Consider the following 25,474-nt stretch of genomic DNA (forward strand, 5'->3'; position numbering starts at 1 on the left):
AAACCTATCACTCAAATGCAATCACTGAAAATATTTTCATCTATGTACTTTCTAGTTATATTTAGATATAAAAATTGCACACTTAAACATAAAATAAGGTCATATTTTAATTACTGTTTTGTAACCTGTTTTGCTTGGACAATGTATCATGGCCATGTGACAAGTGTATATGTTTTTATTTTAATTAATGACTACTTAATATTTTATTGTGTAGACGACCTCTTTTATGATTTTAATTTTTGGCATTTTAAGATAAATGATAGAGAAAACCTGTTTGCATAGGTGTGCTAAAAATATAATTGGACAAGTATATATTCTATATTGGAGAAGGCGATGGCACCCCACTCCAGTACTCTTGCTTGGAAAATCCCATGGACGGAGGAGCCTGGTAGGCTGCAGTCCATGGGGTCGCTAGGAGTCGGACACGACTGAGTAGCATATTCTATATATATACACCATTTTTTATATATAGGGTAAGTTCAATCTATTAGTTTCTTCTACTTTAAAAAAATGAGGAGAACTGGGGAGAGTATATGGTTTTAAAAGGAGGGATACAGAAAGAAAGGTGTATAGTGATATGGACGAGAATAAAGCAATGAAATACTTGTTTCTCCTTACCTCTCTATGAGCTCTTGGTATATCTGCTCATTCCTGAAAGGCAGAGAAGCTTACTTTATAGACCCAGAGAGTGAACATAATGCATTGTCTACTTCATATTTCCCTTCTCATAACCTCATCTACTATAGGAATGCTGAGGGTTTATCCATCAAAGTTCTTTCCAGAGAAAAATAACTCTTCATAGAGACCAGAAAAATGGGCATGGAGGAAGTCAGGAAAGAAACAAAGGAAATGTGGAAGCAGGAGAAAAAAGGAATTTAATTCATTTCTTTCCCTTTTACTTTAATTGAATCAAAATTATAACATTAAAGCATGTTTCACCATAGATTTACTTAATGTGGGCTCCATCTCCACTACTGCATGCAATCTTTTATTCATGTTAACGTTGACTATGACATGTGTCTCTATATCCCATTTTGTTAGGAAGAACCATTTTACTTGCAGATATTTTCAGCGTTGCTCATAGTTTTAAGAAGTTGAATAAGAGATGTCAAACTCCTTGCACAGGTCGTGGCACCCAGCCCTCAGAGATGTTTATGGAAGCAAATGCTGAACTTTCAAAGTGAGCTATCACCACAGCCTCAGCCCCTTCATTTTATGTTTAGAAAACACAATTCAGGGAGCATAAACTGCTTGTTAGCTTGTTTTCCTGCTGAAGGAATTACTAGCCTGGTGTCTACACTTACAGAAAGGAATGTCGTCAGTCCTCACGTACTTTAACAGCTATAACATTTGCAGAAGCTTCTGAATCAATCTTCCATCTTTCTGGTTTATTGTCATTTAAGAACAGATGTGAATTCCTTTCCTGTGTGAAATGTCATGGTTGGACTCAGAAATACTTCTCTCTGGGCCTACAATTTATCATTCTGTTGGACAGTGTTGAATTCCAGTGTTGGGAAAGTGTGGTATATTTCAGCAAGATAATTTTGCTTCCCACATTTCAGTTACTTCAGGTATACAGGGGAGTACTCATGAATAGGAAGATTTAGGTTGTATCAACATTTAATGAATACCTCACTAAATTTCTTCCTTGAGCCTTTCCCCACGACTCACTAAATGATAGTACAGCATCAGCTCCTTGTTTTTGTCTCTGCTAATCTTTCTCATTCTAATCAGGCACTGCTGTAAAAGCTGTGGGCTCACAGTGATAAGTGCTCATGAAGTAAATAGATAGTCAGACTCTCCCTGCTTAAGTGATCCTTTGCTGCAGGGTATAAGTGTTTGCATATTTTTTTTTTTTTTTTTGCATTCATTCTAAACAGAGAATTATTGAGTTGCTTTATTCTTTTGCTTCTATTCACTAATCTCATATAGTTAGACTTGCTTTTATTTCTAAACCAGAAAATTTAATTTTTATAGAAAGATATGCATGTGTGATCATATTCTGAATATGAATAGATTCAAGGGATTAGATCTAGTTAAGAGTGTGACTGAAGAACTATAGATGGAGGTCTGTAATACTATACAGGAGGCAGCAAACAAAACCATCCCGAAGAAAAAGAAAAGCAAAAAGGCAAAGTGGTTATCTGAGGAGGCTTTACAAATAGCTGAAGAAAGATGAGAAGAGGAAAGCAAGGGAGAACGGGAAAAGTACATTCAACTAAATGCAAAGTTCCAAAGAATAGAACAGAGAGATAAGAAGGCCTTCTTCAATGAACAGTGCATAAAACTAGAAGAAAACAATAGACAGGGAAAGATTAGAGATCTCTTCAGGAAAACTGGAAATATCAAGGGACTCTTTTGCCTAAATATGGGCACAATGAAGGACAGAAATGGTAGAGACCTAGTAGACACTGAAGGGATCAAAAAGAGATGGGAAGAACGCATGGAAGAACTGTACAAAAAATATTTTAATGAACTGGATTACTATGATGGTGTGGACAGTCACCCAGAACCAGACATTTTGGAGTGTGAAGTCAAGGGGACCTTAGGCAGCACTATTGTTAATAAAACTAGTGGATACGATGGAATTCCAGTAGAACTATTCAAAACCCTAAAGGATGAGGCCATTAAGGTGTTGCATTCAATATGTCAGCAAATCTGAAAGACCCAGCAGAGGTCACAGGACTGGAAAAAGTCAATCTTCATTCTAATTCCCAGGAAGGGTAGTACTAAAGAATGTGCTAACCACTGGACAAATGCACTCATCTCCCATGCTAGTAATGTCATGCTTGAAATCTTGCCTTCTAGGCCTCAGCATTATGAGAACCAAGACCTTCCAAATGTCCAAGCTGGGTTTAGAAAAAGGAGGAACCAAAGATCAAATTGCCAACATTTACTGCATTATAGAGAAAGCAAGAGAATTCCAGAAAAACATCTACCTCTGACAATGAAGCCTTTCACTGTGTGGATCATAACAAACTGTGGAAAGCTTTTAAAAAGATGGGAATACCAGACCATCTTACCTGTCTCCTGAGAAACCTGTATGTAGGTCAAGAAGCAACAGTTAGAACCTGTATAGAACAACTGATAGGTTCAAGATTGAGAAAGGTGTATGACAGGGCTGTCTGCTGTCACCCTGTTTGTTTAACCTATATGCTGACCACAGCATGAGAAATACTGGGCTGGAGGAGTTACAAGCTGGAATCAAGATAGGCAGGAGAAATAACACAAGTTCAGATATGTGTATGATACCACTCTAATGGCAGAAAGCAAAGGGGAACTAAAGAGCTTTTTGATGAGGGTGAAAGAGGAGAAAGAGTCAGCTTAAAACTAAATATTGAAAAACCTAAGATCATGGTATCTGGTCCCATCACTTCATGGCAAATAGAAAGGGAAAAGGTGGAAATAGTGACGAATTTCCTCTTCTTAGGCTCCAAAATCACTGCAGATGGTGACTGCAGCCATGAAGTCAGAAGGTGATTGCTTCTTGACAGGAAAGCTATGACAAACCTAGACGGTGTGTTGAAAGGCAGCAACATTCTCTACCAGCAAAGGTCCATATCGTGTCAAGAATTTGGTCTTCCTAATGGTCATGTATGGTTGTGAGAGCTGGACCATAAAGGAGGCAGAATGCCAAAGAATTGATGCCTTTGAAACGTGGTGCTGGAGAAGACTCCTGAAAGTCCCTTGGACTGCAAGGAGATCAAACCAGTCAATCTTAATGGAAATCAATCCTGAATACTTGTTGGAAAGACTGATGCTGAAGCTGAAGCTCCAATATTTCGGTCATCTGATGCGAAGAGCTGACTCATTGGAAAAGTTCCTGATTCTGGGAAAGATTGAGCGAAGAAGAGAAGAGGGCATCAGAGGAAGAGATGGCTAGATGGCATCACCGATGCAATGGACATGAACTTGGGCAAATGTCAGGAAATGGTGAGGGATAGGAAGGACTGGCGTGCTGCAGTCCATGGTGACAAAGAGTCAGACACAGCTGGATGACTGAACAACAACAATGTATGTATGACATTGGAGGTAATATGGTTAAGTATATCTACCATCTAACTATAATCTATCAGTCAACCTATAATCGACTATTTTTGTTGTTGCTGTTGATGCTGTTGTTGTGAAGTTGTGTCTGACTCTTTTGTGATCCCACTATAGCCCACCAGGGTGCTCTGTCCACGGAATTTCCAGCAAAAGTATTGGAGTAGGTTGCCAGGTTGCCATTTCCTTCTTCAGGGTATCTTCCCTACTCAGGGATTGCACTGAGTCTCCTGCATTTCAGGTAGATTCTTCACCTCTAGCCACTGGTTATGTATGACATTGGAGGTAATATGGCTAAGCATATCTACCATTTATCTATGTTCTATCAATGAACCTATTATCAACTATTTACCTATTTAAATACCTTTTTAACTATTTAAAAAGCACTGAGAATTTGTAAACATATTTTTGTATTTTTTATTTGCTTCTATGAATGTGGGTCTAATAACATTTCTCATGCTTTTTTTTTCTAGTTTAATTGAATGATTCATAAATGCCTTCAATTTACAATAAAAAACCCACTTTGAATTATTAGTTATATATGGGGCAATAGTTTGATCCATTCCTCTTTATTTAGGAAAATAAGCAAGCATATAAACATAAGCACACAAAAAATGGAGTTGCACATATCTAGCTTTTCCAATCTGGTGTTTGTAAAAGTAGACTCACTCAAAAATAAATAAATATCTCTTTTTCATTTCATATATTGAAGGAGACATGGGATTCATTGCTGGGCAGCACAGTTTGAGAAGTATAAACTGAAATGCCTTATGATGAGGCTACATTGTGAGAGAAACCTGTACACGTTATTGAAGAATCTGGAATAATGTATTTTTATAAAGAAAAAACTCAGAAAGTGAGTCATGGCAGGCATCTTTAAATATTAAATATTTGAGAGGCTATGAGGTGGGAGTGGGCTTTTTCTTTAATGTCCAAAATGCATCATGAGTACCACAGATTATAATGACTTAGATGGAAGACTTTAATTATAAGTATTTGGAATTCTAATAAATAGCATCCTCCTTTCCCACTTGAGTTCTCAGGTTTTTAAGAAGAACACAGGAGTGTCAGATAAAGATAATATCATTACTTACTAATAATTGAGCTCAGTTGGAAAGATGCTCTCAATGTGGAAAGCAACCTCAGAATTAGGCACGTTCCTGTTTTAGGCAGCATCAGGTAGGGAGGCTTCCTCACAAGGGTGGTGCTCCCAGAGGAAGGAGGGATATGTATTCCCTTGTGTTCCCAGCTCCCACTTCAAAGAGGAGAAACATCAGGGCTGAGCCAATCATGTCTTTTATTCATCCCCTCTGTGTTTCAATCAGAGAAGCTGTCTGCTTCCTCACTTATAGAGTAAACAGGGAGAGAGCCCAAGGGTATGCTTAGGGAAACCACTTTTACAGAGACATCAGAAGTGAGGACAACATACCCCTTGGAAGGATAAGGAGGGTATTTATGTTGAATAGTATTCCCCAAGTTTCATGTACTGCTTTCGGAGTCTATTGAAGATTTCCACTCATTCAATAATTGTTTAGTGCCCCAGTTCTCAAGCTCTGTTCTAAATGCTGGAAACATACTAGTGCAGGAAAAGACGCATAATTCCTCCCCCTTGGAGTTTAAAGTACAAGAACATGCAAGCTAAGGGTAGATCACCATTTGTTAGGGATGTGATGACTTTGGCTGCACTTGGAAATCACCTGGAGAACTATTTTTTTAAAAACTGATGTTCAGGACATACCCAATTCTGATTCTGACTTAGCTGGTCTGAAGTTTAGACTGTGCATGAGGATTTTCAAAAGTCCCCAGGTAATTCTAATGTCAATCCTGGCTGAAAAGCCACTGTGGTTTAGAGGGTTTGAGGGTAGGATGGTGGATGAGACAGATGCCTATGCAGGTCTTGATCATGCTGGTTCCAAGTGCTGGTACAGATTATAGATACTCAAAATTAAGACTGAAATGATAAGCATATATTGTACTAATGACTATTCTAGGCATGTATGATATCTTATGAGACTTCCCTGGTGGCTCAGATGGTAAAGCGTCTGTCTACAATGCGGGAGACCTGGGTTCGATCCCTGGGTTGGGAAGATCCCCTGGAGAAGGAAATGGCAATCCGCTCCAGGACTATTTGCCTGGAAAATCCCATGGACAGAGGAGCCTGGTTGAATCAGACAGTCATGGCCTACTCTCAAAGATCTCCCACTATAGAAAGTGGAAATTATTTTCAGTGAATAAATAGAAAAAATAAAAAGATAATTGCTAATAAGAAAATGTAAAGACACTAAAATAAAATGATAGAAATACATCCACCTATAGATGACTTTAAACAGAGTGGTCAGCAAATGCCTCTGCATTGAGAAAACAGTGAAACTAAATAAGCCCTAAAATATAGTAAGATTCTAGTTTCTGGGAAATGGTGTTCCAGGTAGAGAGAAAAGTAAAATGGGAACGTGCTTAATGTGCTTGATGCAGCTGAGAAATGTATGGAACGCTAGTGGTGGCAACTTGGCAAAGTAGCAAACAAGATTGTTTCTCTTGGGAATTGTAACTATTGAATAAGATAAATCTATAGGGATGCTTACATTTCTGACAATATGAAAGACTTAAAAATGAAGATATAAGCATCTTTTCAAATTTAGAGCTAAGCTCACAAGAAAGTAAAGGAAAATCCCAGAGGCCAGAAATGAACAGGGAACTAGAAATCAGAAATATAAATGCAAAATGAAGTTTTTGCCTCCCAGTGGAGGGAGAAAGGGAGATGAAGACGGAGGGGGTGAATAACTATAGGGCTATTTTTTAATGGCTCCAACAGTCCCATGAGACAAGGCAGACTTCCAGCACACACATGGAGTGAAGTTGGAATGGGTAACTCATCGTAAGGTCAGAACCCATGAAGGGTTCTATTTTCAATAAGAGAGTAGACCAGTATGCTGGTGGCTCAGATGGTGAAGAATCTGCCTGAAATGTGGCAGATCCAGGTTCAATCCCTGGGCCGGGAAGATCCTCTACAGAAGAGAATGGCTAACCACTCCACTGTTCTGCCTGGAGAATTATATGGAGAGATGAGCATGGTGGACTATAGTATATGGGGTCACAGAATCAGACATGACTGAGCAACTCACACTTTCACTTTTTCCATTAAAAAAAAAAAATTCTGCCTACTGTAAAGGAAAACAACTAGGAATCCATCTTGGTCTAGGTGTTAAATAAAGACTCTGAGAATTTTTAACCACAAGTCTGCCTCCAAAAAGGCCTGTATTACAAATTTTTACTAGAGTGTAATCTGAGAAAGAAAGCACAAATAGAAAATGAAAATATCACAGAAAGGCTGTCGCTGATGGGAAGAAAAGAGAATACGGTATGGATGAGGCAAAAAATGCTCAAAGAGATGGGAATACCAGACCACTTTCCCTGTCTCCTGAGAAAAGTATGCAGGTTAAGAAGCAACAGTTAGAACCAGACATGGAACAACGGACTGGTACAAAATTGGGAAAGGAGTCCGTCAAGGCTGTATATTGTCACCCTGCTTATTTAACTTATATGCAGAGTACATCATGTGAAATGCCAGGCTGGATGAAGCACAAGCTGTAATCAAGACTGTGGGGATAAATAGGAATAACCTCAAATTTGCAGATGACACCACCCTTATGGCAGAAAGCAAAAAGGAACTAAAGAGCCTCTTGATGAAAGTGAAAGAGGAGAGTGAAAAAGCTGGCTTAAAACTCAACATTCAAAAACTAAGATCCTGGCATCCAGTCCCATCACTTCATGGCAAATAGATGGGGAAACAATGGAAACAGTGACAGACTTTTTTTTCTTGGGCTCCACAATCACTGTGGACGGTGACTGCAGCCATGAAATTAAAAGATGCTTGCTCTTTGTAAGAAAAACAATGGAAACCTAGACAGTGTATTAAAAAGCAGAGACATTACTTTGCCATCAAAGGTCTGTCTAGTCAAAGCCATGCTTTTTCCAGTAGTCATGTACGGATGTGAGAGCTGGACAATAAAAAAGGCTGAGGCCAAAGAATTGATCCCTCCGAACTGTGGTGCTGGAGAAGACTCTTGGGAGTCCCTTGGACAGCAAGGAAATCAAACCAGTCACTCCTAAAGGAAATCAATCCTGAATATTCATTGGAAAGACTGATGCTGAAGCTGAAGCTCAAATAATTTGGCCATCTGATGTGCAGAGCTGTCTCACTGGAAAAGACCCTGATGCTGGGAAAGATTGAAGGCAGGAAGAGAAGGGGACAACAGAGGATGAGATGTTTGGATGGCATCACAGACTCAATGGACATGAGTTTGAGCAAACCCCAGAAGACGGTGAAGGACAGGGAAGCCTGGTGTGCTACAGTCCATGTGGTTGCAAAGAGTCAGACACAACTGAGCAGCTGAACAATAGCAACAACAACAACACACCTGGAAGGCTTCAAATATACCATTTATCTTTTATTTCTTAAGTGAAGTGATAGTAGGTGTTTGCTATCTTAATTTTAATTGTATGTCTACTTTAAAATATCTTTTTAAATATTGATATAAAATGTAAAATTTTAAAAATAATGTCAGATGGCAAACTTTATAGAAAAAAGGAATTGTTTAACTAATATTTGGCACAGATTTTCATTATGGGAAACACAACACTTTAGAGATAATTTTATATGTCAACTACCAAGGATAGTTTACTTCCAATTATCAATGTGTAAATACACATGTAGTGGGTTATCTACCCAGGGCAACCTTCAAGTCTTCCTAAGTCAATAGCACATGGTTTCTTTCCCATTTCCTGACTCTTCTGTTCGTGGCCACCAATATAATCATTACCACCATCATCATCATGCCTAAATTTTTAACTTTTATACTAGATTCACACCAGATTCATTTCTGTATTTGCATACACTAAATATCACCACCATTAATCAGCCTTAATAGAAACTAGGCTATGCAGAGCATTAAGAATAATGAAAAAATTATATGGGATGTCTAGCCTAGAAGAGCTAAATAATATAATTGGATAGAGAAGGTGTAGGGTAATGTGGACTAATGACATCTTAGCAGTTGGCATGAGATTCCCCTTGGAAAGTAACTATCTTTAGGGGGAAAAATCTTGATATTTTAGGATAGAAGGTAAGAGCTGACTGGTAGAAATATTCATAAGCCAAACAACCAAAGTGAAGACTTAGGTACTTTGCATGAGGAATTGACAGAAAGTTTGTCCTGCTGTGAAAAGGAAGGAAAGAAAAAAGTGACGGGGAAAGAGAGGTCCCATACAGCTGGTGTGAGGCTGTGGGCATGATCCAGTCAATTAAAAGTCTCTGGAGGTGAGATGACTGAAGGAATAGAGATCTCCCACATTCAATTTCAAGCTGCTTGTGTTGCCATGAAGTGGGTTCCTTCTCCATTATTCTCAATTTGTTGGTAATAATTACTGCATTATGAATGCTTTCATTGAAGAAGGGAGACTCTGTGGAAACTGAGAAGGAGCTAAAATTTATATTTGGGTATACCCCAAACAGAACAAAGACTACTCTCGGGCATTAAGATGATCTATAACCTCAAATATTTCAAAAGAAGTCCAAAAGTCGGATGTGACCATATGAAATGTAACTCCTAAAGGTGTTTGAGGAAATCCTGAGGATGGCTTCAAATTTCCACTAGGTGTTAAATGGAGTTTAAAATTGATACTATTATTTAGCTCTAAAACTGCCAAGAGACCCTTGTTAACATCTGGGATTCATTTTTCAAAAGGCAAATAGCAATATAAAGTGGAAAATATTAAGAACTGAATGAACACTACTCAGTGTTGAAGCAACATAAAGGTGGGACATATGAAGTCTATGAGAGCCGGGAATGGAATTCTAGAGGAGATGCTTGAGCTAGGTCTCCAGGGAAGAATAAAATGGTGGGAAAGAGGGGAAAACGGTGAGAAAGGTGACAAAAGGAATGGCTGAGCACAGACATAGAAGTGGGAAGGCTGGCCACCTGACAGCTAATAGGCGCCCAAGGAAAGCAAGCGGTCTTGAAAAGTAGTCCAAGCAAAACATAAACTGCTAAAAGAACTGTGTGGTACATCTCCAATCTAAGTAAGAATGGTGTTAGGAGTTTCTGACTTTTTGGACTGACTATGACTTTCCACACGCAAGGATTGTCAGGCGTGGGAACTCTGTGTAAGTGTCTTGGGGGGTATGCGTGTGTGTCTATACTGCATACAGTCAGCAGCATATTTGGGAACAGATAGCAAGCCAGCCTATTTCCTTGGAATCATCTCAGAGGAGTGCATTTCTATCCTCTAGAAATGGATAAAGAGCCTAGTGATATTCCAATAGGCTGCTCTCTAGTGGCACTCCATGTCAGATGGAATAGCTGACACTTTGCTTTCTGACAGTGGATATATTTGAAAGAGTTGACATGAAGTTTGAATTTCACCCTGCTCCTGAGGCCACGGGTGGCAGAGACCCACTCCGGGAGTTTGACAACAGGCTGTGCTATGGGACTTAGGGATGGACAGGGAACCCTGGTGTGCTGCAGTCCATGGGGGCGCAAAGAGATGGACATGACTGAGTGACTGAACTGAACTGTGGTTCAGATGAGGTCAACAGAGACATCCAGGGAGGACTGAGTAACATGCAGTACCCGGCACTGAGCACACAGTGGTAGTCTGCTGCTGCAAGATTAGTAAGACTACTTAGCATTTATATGGAAAATTTAGACCATTAATTAGTTAATCCATATAACTCCCCTGCGAGGAGAGTATTTTTAGTTCTTTTTTGCTTCAGATGAGGAACCAAAGACATTGTGAGGTTAAACAACTTGTCCCAAGCTAAACATCAAGTCAACAAACAAGAGGAGTATTGTGGGAATATAGTTTCTAAATTCTTATTTTGTCCTCTCAGTCCATCCATAGTGGTTTAGTTGCTAAGTCACATCCGACTCTTGTGACCCCATGGACTGCTACTGCCAGGCTCTGTTCCTGGAATTTCCCAGGCAAGAAGATTGGAATGGGTTGCCATTTCCTTCCCCAGGGGATCTTCCCAAACCAGGATTGAACTCATGTCTCCTGCATTGCAGGCAAATTCTTTACCTACTGAGCCACCAGGGGTCCATCAGTACCACTTGGTATTTGGGGGAAGATGGGCAAGTTGATCCTCAAAGAGATAAGACCCTTCACTATGCTACATTTTTTTTTTTTTTTTCTGCTAATAAGAGCTGCTTGGGGAGAGTTTCTGTTTCAGGAGCAGTTGCTTTTTGCCCACTCCAAAATAATGAACCTAAAATAACAGTCATAGTAGGAAAGCATTTGGTGTTTGTGAACTGAGATGCAGGGACGGCTGGGGGTCTGCCCAGGGTCTACACCCAGCAGTTTATAGGCACAGGGATTTCAGTGTTGTACTTTGTAAGGGAGTGAATACTGGGAATAAGAAGTTGAATAGAGAGGGGGAAAGAAGGAAAAGAATGGAGCCCACTTCTTATACAGCCTCTTGGACAGAGTCTGAGCTCTTGTGGTTTGAGGGACCTGACAGCTAATAGGTGCCCAAGGAAAGCAAGCGATCTTTAAAAGTAGTCCAAGCAAGAGACCAGAAACTGATGGAAGGATTCTTGGGAATTTGTGAAATGGCAGCACAGAGATTACTGTGTCCAGGTCCAGCTGACCAGATGTGGTTAAGAAAATGCAGGAGGCCCTTCTGTCCGTTCTGTGAAGATTTAAAAACACTGGAACAGCTGGACATAGTGTCCTTGGCACATACTCTGATCACAGCACCGTCAACAGGGGCAATGACAAGACTTCTCCAAGCTGCTTTGAAGACAGGGACATAAGGAGACCTAACATCAAGGAGAGGGAACAGTAGCAGTGGAGGAAGAAAACAGGTTTTTTTAGGGATCCTAGTTGATGGACTGCTTTGTGAGACACCCTTCTGAAGGTTTCCAGAAGTACTTGGCAAGCATTTTGGAGATGTGTGCATCTGTGTGCAAGTTGATCACTCAGAATCAGAGCACACATCACCATGATCTTACATTTATGAGAAAAGGATAGTGAGGGCAGGAGCCATTTGGAGTTTATCACTGCAGTAGATTTCCCTCCCCTTTACTGTACATCTTACCTTCTTTCTGTTCCAATAAGTTAATCACGATATTTTTAAAATATTAAAACTGAAAAGCAATCCCATATGCTTGATGATGGTATTTCACATCTGAGAAATCTAAAGAACAACCTGATGATACTTTCTTGGTTTTAAAGTAATGTTTTAAATTAGTACAATGCAGCACAGTAGGAAGAACATGGCTTTGGACTCAAGAGTCCTGGGTTCAAATATCAAATCTATTGTTTGGAGCCATACAGTGGGATAAGTTGTTGAACTTAATTAGTTTCAATTTCCTTAACTCTTAGCTGGAAACAAAATGCCATCCTCCTGTCATACATGTTCTGGGGGCCAAATGGCATAATGCACACAAAAATGCCTTGCAGGGTGCAATTTATACTTGCTAATTTTGCATGCTTATTTGCTGTTTTGAGTGTTTCATGGATTACCTCAATCAGGAACTCTATGAAGTATGCACAATTACTATATGGATTTGTATCAGTTAGCATCCTGCAATAAATAAAGCATCCTCAAGTGGGAATCATCTGAAGAGAATTTATAAAGGGAGCTGTTTAGAAAGTCACAGGAATGGTGTATGGAAAGCACAAATATAACGGTACCCTAGTGATGCTCATAGAAGGCACAGTTAACCATCCCTCGGCCTCAGGGCTAAGGAAAGGAAGCAGTTCCTGGAACATGGAAAGAACTGCCTGGACAAACCCACCCAATTGCTCTTGTGATCTTTGTCAATGGCCTTAGCCAGTTGACGGCAATGCCACAAAGAGAAATCAGGGAAATCAATACCTTGACACCATTCCCTTCTCTTCTTCCATTCTCTTGGCAGCCAGCTGAAATGCAATGTCAGAGGGAAAATGAACCCACTCTCACAGTCCATTTAAGGGATGACCATGTTTCTGGGTTTGCTGGGAAACAGGTCATTTTATATACCCTTTTGTTATATGGATAGCCCCTTCCCATTTACTCTCATGTGCCCCATTTTGGATAATAAAGTAAATTTCCATTCATTCTACGATGGTTTACCTCCCAGTGTTGGTACAAGATTGGAGAAAGGAGTTCATTGGATCTGGAACCGGGAAACAGAAGAAATCCCACAGACTGTTTTCCTGAGGGAGGAAAAAAAAAAAAAGATTGAGAGCCGCAAACAGCCTGTGCAAATTCACACAGCTAGTGAGGGCCAGAGTGGGGTTGAATTCAGGCAGTGCAAAAGCAGTTAAGCAGCTGAATTGGAGAAGCTAAGCTTGTAACCATTGTTGCAGGAGGCACCTGGCATGCAGAGAATATTTACCTAGAAGGGGATTAAACAGTTTGTTTTAAGACTCAGTGGCTCAGACAGTCAGTATTATGGGAAGAATTTTAGTCGCACTGGTGAATCTAGCATAGCCAGATATCATATTTTCTTTTTATTACATTTCACTGACAGGAGGCTAACTTATGAGGGGAACACGGGGCCAAATCTGTAGTTCCCATGTCAGAAGGATTTCCTGGATGCTCCCCTTAAAGGGGTGTATCAAATCTGCTCATTTCCACAGACGTCTTAGATGTGCTAATGCAACACTTGTACAAATAGAAAACCATTGGTTACTCGATGATTTTGCTCTATTTCAGTCAATTCTCCACAGTCCTTTGGTGGAGTGAATCTTCCTAATGACTTACACTTATAGCAATAAGTGAAAACGAAAGCAATACAGAAAGCCCAACAACGCTCTATGGGATTGGTCTTTTTAAAATGAAGTCTCGTATATTTTTGAGATTAGTTGTTTGTCAGTTGCTTTATTTGCTATTATTTTCTCCCATTCTGAAGGCTGTCTTTTCACCTTGCTTATAGTTTCCTTTGTTGTGCAGAAGCTTTTAAGTTTAATTAGGTCCCATTTGTTTATTTTTGCTTTTATTTCCAATATTCTGGGAGGTGGGTCATAGAGGACCTTGCTGTGATTTATGTCAGAGAGTGTTTTGCCTATATTCTCCTCTAGGAGTTTTATACTTTCTGGCTTTACGTTTAGATCTTTAACCCATTTTGAGTTTATTTTTGTGTATGGTGTTAGAAAGTGTTCTAGTTTCAAACGACCCAATCAAAAAACGGGCCAAAGAACTAAACAGACATTTCTCCAAAGAAGACATACAGATGGCTAACAAACACATGAAAAGATGCTCAACATCACTCATTATCAGAGAAATGCAAATCAAAACCACAATGAGGTACAATTTCACGCCAGTCAAAATGGCTACAATCCAAAAGTCTACAAGCAATAAATGCTGGAGAGGGTGCGGAGAAAAGGGAACCCTCTTACACTGTTGGTGGGAATGCAAACTAGTACAGCCACTATGGAGAACAGTGTGGAGATTCCTTAAAAAACTGGAAATAGAACCGCCTTATGACCCAGCAATCCCACTGCTGGGCATACACACCGAGGAAACCAGAATTGAAAGAGACACCTGTACCCCAATGTTCATCGCAGCACTGTTTATAATAACCAGGACATGGAAGCAACCTAGATGTCCATCAGCAGATGAATGGATAAGAAAGCTGTGGCACATATACACAATGGAGTATTACTCAGCCATTAAAAGGAATACATTTGAATCAGTTCTAATGAGGTGGATGAAACTGGAGCCTATTATACAGAGTGAAGTAGGCCAGAAAGAAAAACACCAATACAGTATACTAACGCATATATATGAAATTTAGAAAGATGGTAACAATAACCCTGTATGCGAGACAGCAAAAGAGACACAGATGTATAGAACAGTCTTTTGGACTCTGTGGGAAAGGGAGAGGGTGGGATGATTTGGGAGAATGGCATTGAAACATGTATAATATATGAAACGAATCGCCAGTCCAGGTTTGATGCATGATACTGGCTGCTTGGGGTTGGTGCACTGGGACGACCCAGAGGGATGGTATGGGGAGGGAGGAGGGAGGGGGGTTCAGGATGGGGAGCACATGTACACCCGTGGTGGATTCATGTTGATGTATGGCAAAACCAATACAATATTGTAAAGTAATTAGCCTCCAATTAAAATAAATAAATTTATTTTTTAAAAAATTAAAAAAAAAAATAAAATGAAGTCTCTTGGCAATGAAAAGTTGAGTCTTTCAAGGTAATAAGAGCCTCCCACAACCTTTTAAGGTGCTTTGCTTCAGGCTGCCTGCTAGAGACTGGATGTAGGCAGTACACATAACCACAGCTCTCTGCAGGAAGCTGTGGCTTATTTGAAATCTTGTTTCTTTAAACAAAGTACAGTAAGACTGAGCCTACACACTCATTTTGGAAGCAACTCATCATCATTGGAAGAAATAATTAACTGAGCTCATAACACTCTTTGCTTGGAGAAAATGACACAAACACATACTGCCTATCCTTTGGAAGTTTAAGTCAATTTGGTGACAAGTGAAAGGGACACGCAGACATAAAAATGAAGCACTGCGGAAGATGAGGATGGCACTGAACGTAATATGTAACTACTATAACATGTACATATGTGTATTAAACATATTCACATACATATATATGTACATATGTACAAGTACCCAGGTAGGTATATATTATCTTTGTCCCATCCACATCTTCCTCAACAACATACATACACAAACACATATCTATGCTTATATATATGTCATTTCATATATATGTATTATATGTAATTTATATATGAAAGAGAGGAGATAGAAGATAGAAAGAGAGGGAGCAAGTCAACCCCTAAGTAGTATATATATGCATGTATGTATGTGTGTGTATATGTGTATATATACATATGTAAATTAATTTTAAAGATAGTTAATAGGGTCAATTTTTATAATAGAAAAGATGTATAAGGCTTATCTGGGCACCAATGACACTGATGTCATATTTTAAACTAGCTAAAAGACATCTGTGCCTGGATGTTACATAATCACATCAATCTTAATAGAACTAAAGATAAATTCTTCCTCTAATCAGCACTTTTTCCTCTAAGCAAATCTTGTTCCCCAAAGAACACCAATATTTTCAGAATTGGAAAGATTTTTTTGCCCCAGGAACATCTAGCTAATGCTTGAACTTTGGAACAGTTCTCAACCTGTTCATTCTAGTGTTGACTCTCTGGTCTCTGATACCCTCCAAGACAAACAAGGCCCAGAGTGGTTTCACAGGGAGCTTTGCTGGACAAACCAGGGCAAGGGGAATTGGCTGGCATGAAGACTGTGGAGCTCAAGGTGATCTCAGAGGGGGTTCCAGGTATTAAAGTAAAATTGAAAGCCAACCATACAGTCCATAGACTGTCAGACAGACTGTTATTTGAGGGACAGGAGCCAAGTCTGAGGAAATAGGGTCAACTCAAAAAATATGAAGCCGAATTAACTGGGTTCAAACTGTGGATAACAGGCATCATATAGCTATTGGCTCCCTAAGCACAATTTATATAGTTTTATCTAAGGGTCCAACACCTTTGTTAAAAAGTTAAATGAATTTGGCCAAACAATGGCCAAGAGGGAGAGTAGGTGTTTTTGCCTCTTCCCTTAGGCTAACCACTTAAGTTCGCTTTCACAGCATTCTTACACAGTGCTCCTTCATCAACCATCCCCACATCTCTGCTTTATCTTCAGGCTTTGTTTTCCACTGATTCCCCCATTCATATAAAGTTACTTTGGGTTCCTCTTGGCAATTCTTTTGCCCCTGCAAGCTGACATGGTCCCCTTTCCCTTTTTCAATGCTAAACACTTTGAAAGACTAACTGTACCCTCGATGATTTTCTTGCTTTGCTTCCCATTTTTGTCACCTGGTATAATCTGACTTTCCCCCACACAAAATCACTTGAACCTGTACTCCATTATGACCCAGCAATCCCACTACTAGGCATATAACATGAGAAAACCAAAATTAAGGGGGAAAAAAAAAAAAACCTCAACTAACCATGCACCCAGTGTTCACTGCAGCACTGTTTATAATAGCCAGGCCATGGAAACAAGCTAAATGTCCCAACAAATGAGTGGATAAAGAAGATATGGTACGTATATCCAATGGAATATTGTTCAGTGATAGAAAGGAATGAAACTGGATCATTTGTAGAGACATGGATGGACCCAGAGACTGTCATACAGAGTGAAGTAAGAAAGAAAAAAAAAAATCATATATTAACACATGTACATGGAATCTAGAAAAATGGTACAGATGAACCTCTTTGCCAAGACAGAAACGGAGGCACTAAGAGGGGGAAGGAGGGATAAGATGAGTTGGGAGATTGAGAATGACACGTATAATATGCATAAAAGAGATAACTAATGGAAACCTGTTGTGTAGCACTGTGGTGACCTAAATGGGAAGGAAATCCAAAAACAGAGGGATATATGTATACATGTAACTGATTCACTTCACTGTACAGAAGAACCTAAAGCAATGCTGCAAAGCAAATACATCTCAATTAAAAAAACAAAACAAAACTGTGCTCCACTAAAATCACCATGGGCTTCCTGAATGCTAAATTCAATGGTACTTCTCAGCATATATGACCAACCTCTCATTCTAGAAAGCATCTTAACATTTGGCCTTACTAATGCCACAATCCTTGGTTATCTTCCTAATCCTTAACTCCTTCAATGATTTCCCCTCTTTTTTGTCTATTAAATGTTTTTATTCCCAAGGTATTTGTCCAATCCACACCCCATCTCTCCCATGTTCTCATTCTGAAGTAATGTCATTAAATGCCAGACTCAAACTCTAGGAGATAGCAGAGGACAGAAGAGCCTGGCGTGCTGCAGTCTATGGGGTTGCAAAGAGCCAGACACAACTTAGTGACTGGACAACAACAACATAATTTTCAGGCACACAGTGCGGTAACACTGAGTCTCTGGCTTTTACTTTTGACTACATCCTTGACTTTTCCTCTAGACTCCAAGCAAATATTTTATATTCCTTTTATATATTAACATAATGCCCTCTTAGTATTTCAAACTCAGAATGTTCACACAAAACTTCATTTTCATTTGTCCCAAACTTGCTTTAGTTCCACGTTTCTTATTTCTGTTCAGATGTTACCATCCACTCACTTAAATAAACAAGAAATCTTAGTTAAATGATTGCCAATCAATTTTACATCCAATTAATAGTCAAGCTTTTAAGGTTCTACCTCTGCAGGTATTCCTAAATTGTTTCTTTCATTGTGATTATTTTCACAGCTTCCAGTCAACTTCAAGCTGACCTCATCATCACCAATTCCTCATCCAATAGCTTCCCATAATTCATTCTCAATGCCTGGTCAAGGATATCATTATCATGCACCAATTTGATCAATTGGTTTCTCTGCTCAAAAAGCTTTGGAGATGCCTTCATTGGCTTCATGATAAAGTACAAATTTTTCTCCTTGAGATTTAGACCTTCTATAATTGTGTGCTTCCACACTTTTTGTCTTATCTCTGTCCCCTCATCCTACTCCCTAAACTCTGCTTCTGCAGGTATTCCTAAATTGTACTCCAAGTGTGCTATGTGCATGATGCTTCTAGCTTTTCCAGATATTTTTTCATAGCCTTAGTGAGTCTTCATGAAACTTCAACTAATTACCTCAGATAAAATACATACCTATCCTCTCTGAATACTCCTAATACTCTTTTTAGCAGTATGTACAGATTCGTATTGCTTAGTACTGAGCTCACCACTATATATCTGCAAACCCCATTCCAGATTTTACACTCATGATACACAGCCTTGTTCCTCTTAAGGTTTCCTGCAATGCTTTTCATAGTTTGTTGTATAGGAATGTGTGTGTGTGTGTGTGCATCCTCAGTCATATCCGACTCTTTGTAATCCCATGTACTGAAGCCCACCAGGCTCCTCTGTCCATGGAATTTCCCAGGCAAGAATACTGGAGTGGGTTGCTATTTCTTTCTCCAGGGGATTTTTCTGCCCCAGGGATCAAATCCACATCTCCCGAATCCTCTGTACTGGCAGGCAGATTCTTTTCCACTTGAGCCACCCGAGAAGTTGTTGTATAGAGACATAGTTAATAATTATATATTCTATTGAATTAAAGTATTATTGTTTGTTCCTTTGAAATATGTACTAGATTTTCAATTCTTTCTATTCCAACAATGCCATTCCCTTTCAAGGCCCTAGGCATTGTCCACCTTGTTTATTTCCTGTTTGAACTTTCCTTTTCAAATCATCGTGTAAGTCATCATTCTCACTGTGTTATTCCCTACTTCCAGTTCCCAAGATAGATTCTGACACCAAATTCTCTGTCCATCTCTCCAGGATATCTGAGATACTCATTTCTTCCCTCTCCAAACTTGCTTCCTAATATTCCATGCACTAGATTCTTCATACCAGTCAGATCCACTTCGCCTTAAATTCCATAATGCCATGCTGTTCTTATCTTTGTGCCTCTGCTCACTCTGTATCCTCTACTGGGAATATCCAACTTTCATATCCTGCAAAATGAAAAGACGCTTACTCCTTGGAAGGAAAGTTATGACCAACCTAGACAGCATATTCAAAAGCAGAGACATTATCTTGCCAACAAAGATCTGTCTAGTCAAGGCTATGGTTTTTTCAGTGGTCATGTATGGATGTGAGAGTTGGACTGTGAAGAAAGCTGAGCACCGAAGAATTGATGCTTTTGAACTGCAGTGTTGGAGAAGATGCTTGAGAATCCCTTGGACTGCAATGAGATCCAACTAGTCCATCCTAAGGGAGATCAGTCCTGGGTGTTCACTGGAGGGACTGATACTGAAGCTGAAAGTCCAATACTTTGGCCACCTCATGTGAAGAGTTGACTCATTGGAGAAGACCCTGATGCTGGGAGGGATTGGGGGTAGGAGGAGAAGGGGATGACAGAGGATGAGATGGCTGCATGGCATCACTGACTCAATGGACATGAGTTTGAGTAAACTCCCAGAGATGGTGATGGACAGGGAGGCCTGGCATGCTGTGATTCATGGGGTCACAAAGAGTCGGGCACAACTGAGCGACTGAACTAAACTGAACTGAATGTCTAACTCAAATTTCCCCTTTTCTCTCAGGCAATTTTTCATTATCATTCTTCTATGTATGGCTATTGTATGTAAAATCAGTATCCCAGATGAACAACCAATTTGTTTTCTCATTGCTATAAGTTGGTTAGTTTTCTCTCTCCAGCTGGTTCTATGGGGCCAGGTGCTGTCATGCATATACATACTTCTCTATCCTGGCAGCACTTTTAAGAACACTGCTGGTCACATTGTGTGTGTGTGTGTGTGTGTGTGTGTGTGTGTGTGCATGCGTGTGTGTGTGTGTATGCTCAGTCATGTCTGACTCTGCGACTCTAAAGACTGTAGCCTGCCAGGCTCCTCTGTCCATGGAATGTTCCAGGCTGGTCATATAATGTTTACTAATTGATGAAAAACAAGCAGAAATGGGGGCTTGATTCCCTAATAAAATAGAACTACACAATCTACTTGCTATTCCAGGGAACTGCATATAGTGAGTGACTTTTAGAATGGCTGCCATGCTCTGGAGAGAATGCCCAGCTGTAAGCTCAAGTTGACACAGTACAGGACCAGAGAAGCAGCCAACTGAGCCTGCCGTATTCAAAGACATGGTTTATTGTGCCAACCTCATCTGCTGATCCCATCAATGCTAATTATAATCAACTAATTCTATTAGCTTCTTCAACCTATTTCAGGAGAGACCACATTATACTAAACAGCCATCATTGAGTAATAGAGTTATGCTCTTTCTACATCAGGCTTCATTCTAGTCAGTCAAGCAGAAAGAACATTTTGCATTAATGTTCTCAGAGAAGTATACAGTTTTCACTTTCTAAAACTTTGTTTCTTTGGTCAATTATTTTAGTCTGCAAAAGTTCAAAACAGGTGTGATATTTATGTGCTGATTCTTAAGAGGGATAGGCAGAACGAAATAAAGGAACATTTTATTTCATGCCATCAGCGAAGAACCAACTTTGATTCTGCAAAGAATATTAGCTGGAGGTAATAATGGAGAGGTGTTGTAGGAGTGATGTAACTTCTGTCTTAATGCTGTTATGTAGGACACTGTGCCTTGGGCTATTTAAAAATATTTCCCCAATCCAGAAAGACATCATTATTCTCTACTCCCCCGAGTTCCCAAGTGCATTAACAGGAAATTTAATATAGGTATTAGGGTGAGATTAAGTTGTAGAAATAAGAAAGGCAAACACTGTCCATTTATCTACACCTTGGCAGGGGATACTGGTAACGGGTGCTTGCCAGGAGAGGATTCCTAATCTGCAAACTAGAAGAAAGCATTAGGGATAATTTTCAAAAGAGAGAAACTCATGACTCTTACATGGATATAAAGTGAACATGTGTTAAAGACTTGATTCAACTCTTTAATGAGGGAACTGGTCAGATGTTGCAACCAGATCAAAGGAGAGTCCACAGAACACAGGCATTCGTAGATCAGACACAATGAAAGTGATGTGCCAATGGGGGCAAAAGTAGCTCTTCTCAGCCAGAGAGAGGTCAGTGGATAGAATCTGCTTGTCTCTAGGCAAGAATGACTTTTCAGCACTATCAACTATCTACAATTTACAGAGGTGTAACATGGCTAAGCAAAGAACTGGACACGACTGAGCGACTGAACTGAACTGAACATGGCTACACTAGAATCAGAATCACAAAGCCTGAAGAGCTGTGATCAAGATAATGCAGTTTCCCAGTAAATCACTAACTCTTCTCTACAAGAAACTTCGAGGGTAATATGTGAAATATAACGTGTTCTTTCTGAACTGAAGGACTGGGCCTTTCTCTCAGAAACTCGGAAAAGCTATTGAAAATGATTCTGGTTGTACTTTAGAAGCTCATTTGTGACCTCATGGACTGTAGCCTGCCAGGTTCCTCTGTCCATGGGGATTCTCCAGGCAAGAATACTGGAGTGGGTTGCCATTTCATTCTCCAGGGAATCTTCCTGACCCAGGAATTGAAGCCAGGCCTCCTGCATTGCAGGCATATTCTTTACCGACTGAGCTACCAGGGGATCCCTATTGAAAATGACCCTGGGTGTACTTTAGAAACTCATTTAAATATGTCCAGATCCTGGCTGGAAGTTTATCCCTGAGCATAAGCCCTGGAAACCAGGTCTGAAGGAAACTTCTCACTGGATGGAGATGATTTAGAATGATTTTCCCCCTCTATTTCCATTTCTATTTTCTTTGTTGTTGTTATTCTTAATTTTTTTCACCTTAAAAAGAAAAAAAGCAAAGAGTGACTACATTTATACACAAATCAATGGTTATAAGGATCAATCAGTAGCAGGTGGGAGGAGAAGTAGGAAGCAGGTGGGGAGAGAGGACAGGACGGCACTAGCAGCTCCCTCCGCTCTTAACAGGTATGGTCACACCCCTAGAAATAATCAGGCTTTTCCACCTCATCAAAGTCTTAATTTTATACAAGCATAGGACCCATTAGCAAGAGGTTTCAATCTACAGAGGTGAAAAGGAGATGCTAACCTAACATGTGGAAGAAGTATTGAAACTGTGAGCTCTTTATAGACAAAAGCTCTCTCTATATTATGTAAAACCATCATAACACTTAGTGCCTGCTGTAAGAACTTCATGAATGTCTCTTTGATGGTGATCAGAATGTTTTCATTTGCATCAATAAAAACAAGGATGAACAGACTTTTTAACTTAGTTTCTTATTGTTGATCAACTGTTTACTCAGACCTAAAAAATATCTGTTGTCTCTCCTTCCCTCCATGGCCCTAGCAACACAAGGTTAGGCTAAGTTGTGTTGTTCACCTTGGCTGAGCGTCATATCCACTCAAGAGGAGCACTCTGACTCACATCAGTTATTTTTTCCCCATCAAATCTACGCCTCCATCTTGCATAACCAACATGTCCATTAAAAGACCTCTCCAACCTGGGGCTTCCCTGGTGGCTCAGTGGTAAAGAGTCTGCCTGCCAATACAGGAGACGTGGGTTTGATCTCGGCAACTACTGAGCCCACACGCCCTAGAGCCCGTGCTCCACAAGAGAAGCCACCGCCATGAGAAGCCCATGTACCATGACTGGAGCGTAGCCCCCACTTGCCACAACCAGATAAAGCCTGCACGCAGCAACAAAGCATCAGCACAGCCAAAAATAAATACATAAATAAAATCATAAATAAAATAAGGACCTCTCCATCCTAATGGCATCTCCATCATTAAAATGAAACTTTATCTGGAAAAAAAACTAAAAATATTGAGGTTTTTATTTTCCCTCCAATTGCCCCTTCTCCTGCCTCTTCTTATTACAGCAGATCCTGGAACTATACAGACAATATGCTGAACTCCCGTGGACAAGAACAGAGGGCATCCCTGCTCTGGGCCTGTTTGTTTAGAACAGAGAAGAGCAAGTTATGAAGCCTGTGAGTCAAATCCAGCCCAGGCCCACTGCCTAGTTTATGTACGGCCTACAAGCTGATGATTGGGAAACATGTCAAAGAAGAATAGTATCATGGCATGTGAAAATATACGAAATCCCAATTTTAGTGTTCATAGAGAAAGTTGTATCAAAACAGAGCCATGTTTACGTATATATCATTCATGGCTGTTTTCATCCTATAAGGGCAGAGTGCAGTAGCTCTGACAGAGTCTGGTCCACAAAACCTAATAAACTTACTACTATCTGGTTCTTGATAGAGGAAGTTTTCTGACCCCTGGCTTAGGATCTTGTCTTTGCCACTTGATCTTCTCAATGACCTTGTACAGGTTACTCAGTGTCCTGAAGCCTCAGTTTCTTCATTTGTAAAAGAAGACTAATAATGATAGAACTCTTTCATCGGTATATCAAAAGGATTAAAGAACTAAAATACAGAAAGTGCGGAGCAGAGTTTCTGGAATTTAGTAAACTATATGAACATTTCCTGGTGGCTCAGCTGTAAAGAATATGCCTGAAATACAGGAAACGTGGGTTTAATTCCTGGGTTGAGAAGATCCCTGGTGAAGGAAATGGCAACTCACTCCAGTATTCTTGTCTGAAAAGTTCCACGGACAGAGAAGCCCGGCAGGCTACAGTCCATGGGGTCTCAAAGAGTCTGACATGAATAAGCGACTAAACAACAGCAACAATACGAACAGTGGCCATTATCATTATTATTATTTCTATTTTTCACTACTACTAGTATTTCTGTTATGTTCATATCTCCACTTATAGAGTGTCTTCTATATGTCAAATACTGTGCTAATAATTTTTCACAGAATTTCTGTCTTCTCCATATTTGCAAATGAGAGAACAAAGGCCTGGTTAGCATAAATAACTTGCCAAAGTCACTCAGCAATTAGAGAAGCTAAGATCAGACCACGGTTTTGACTCAAAAACTGAAGGATATTCTATAATATCGGTGCTTTATAACTTATTTTTCTTTTTTCTTGCAATGGAACTCTTAATTTTCTCTCAACCAAATTTTATCCAACACCTTGATTTTTCTAGTGGCTTAAAGTGTTTCTCCTCTAGTTGATTCAGTCTATGACTCTGCCTGCCTCTGCTGTCCACTGGCCGCTCAATCAAACTCTAGGGAACTATGTGTCTCCTTGCACACAGTATGACAATGGCTGCCATGCTATGGTGCCTCTTGCCGATCTTCTTACAGGACCATTCCTTGAGATGGTGAGGAATGAGGGTGAAAGGTCTTGCCAATATCTCATCAGCAGATTCATTAAACTCAACTATAATAAAAGCATAGTGTAAGGTGTTCAAATCACAGCTCTAGTGGTTTCTTGTACTGGGAAACTGGACATATCATTTAACTTCAATAGAGCTCAGTTTCCTCATTCATAGACCTACTTCTAGCATTTGTGCAGCCTGGGAAAAGAATGTGAATGGAGACTCGCTTATCATACGTCCTTTTAAAGATCCTAATTCAAGCTAGTACACTGTTTTATCATCTATCACGCTAGAAAGACAAAGTTCACATTTAGAATTCTCGGGGTATCATATCAGAACATGGTAGCCCCAGGACAGCTGGCCAATAGCTCACACTCCTTTCATCCACCACATTTTTCCTTCACAATGAGGATGCAACATTTACAGCACTCCTTCCATGACTCCCTCAAGCAGCTTCCACTTAGTTTTCTCTTGACATCCAGTGGAACATGCACCCTTGACCCCATAGAGAAGTACAGCTGGAGAAGAGCCCAGAGCAGAGCCTACTAAAACACAGGAGTCAGGATACAGACTCCTCTTGCCCTAGCCCAGGAGTGGTACTATTTGTTCATATATTGAAGATAATAATGGAGAATCCACTGCTATAAGAGTAAGTTAATACATTTAAAGTGCTTAGAACAATGCCCAGTAAATGGTAAGAACCATATATATGTTTGCTAATACCATTAATTTTAATCCCACTGTCAGTAACTAGAAATC

The 25,474-nt window shown here is 39.9% G+C and overlaps 1 long non-coding RNA gene across 2 annotated transcripts in view; it reads right to left on the minus strand.

Annotated features, from left to right (window-relative positions):
• LOC113897041 overlaps positions 1-25,474 on the minus strand; it is an 876,355-nt gene that overhangs the window by 346,014 nt on the left and 504,867 nt on the right. For both annotated transcript variants that reach the window (XR_003512220.1, XR_003512219.1), the window contains exon 6: positions 13,160-13,242. This is a non-coding gene — a long non-coding RNA (uncharacterized LOC113897041). The remainder of the gene's footprint in view (positions 1-13,159; positions 13,243-25,474) is intronic.

This window comes from Bos indicus x Bos taurus, chromosome 8, assembly GCF_003369695.1.
Source record: "Bos indicus x Bos taurus breed Angus x Brahman F1 hybrid chromosome 8, Bos_hybrid_MaternalHap_v2.0, whole genome shotgun sequence".
NCBI lineage: Eukaryota > Metazoa > Chordata > Mammalia > Artiodactyla > Bovidae > Bos > Bos indicus x Bos taurus.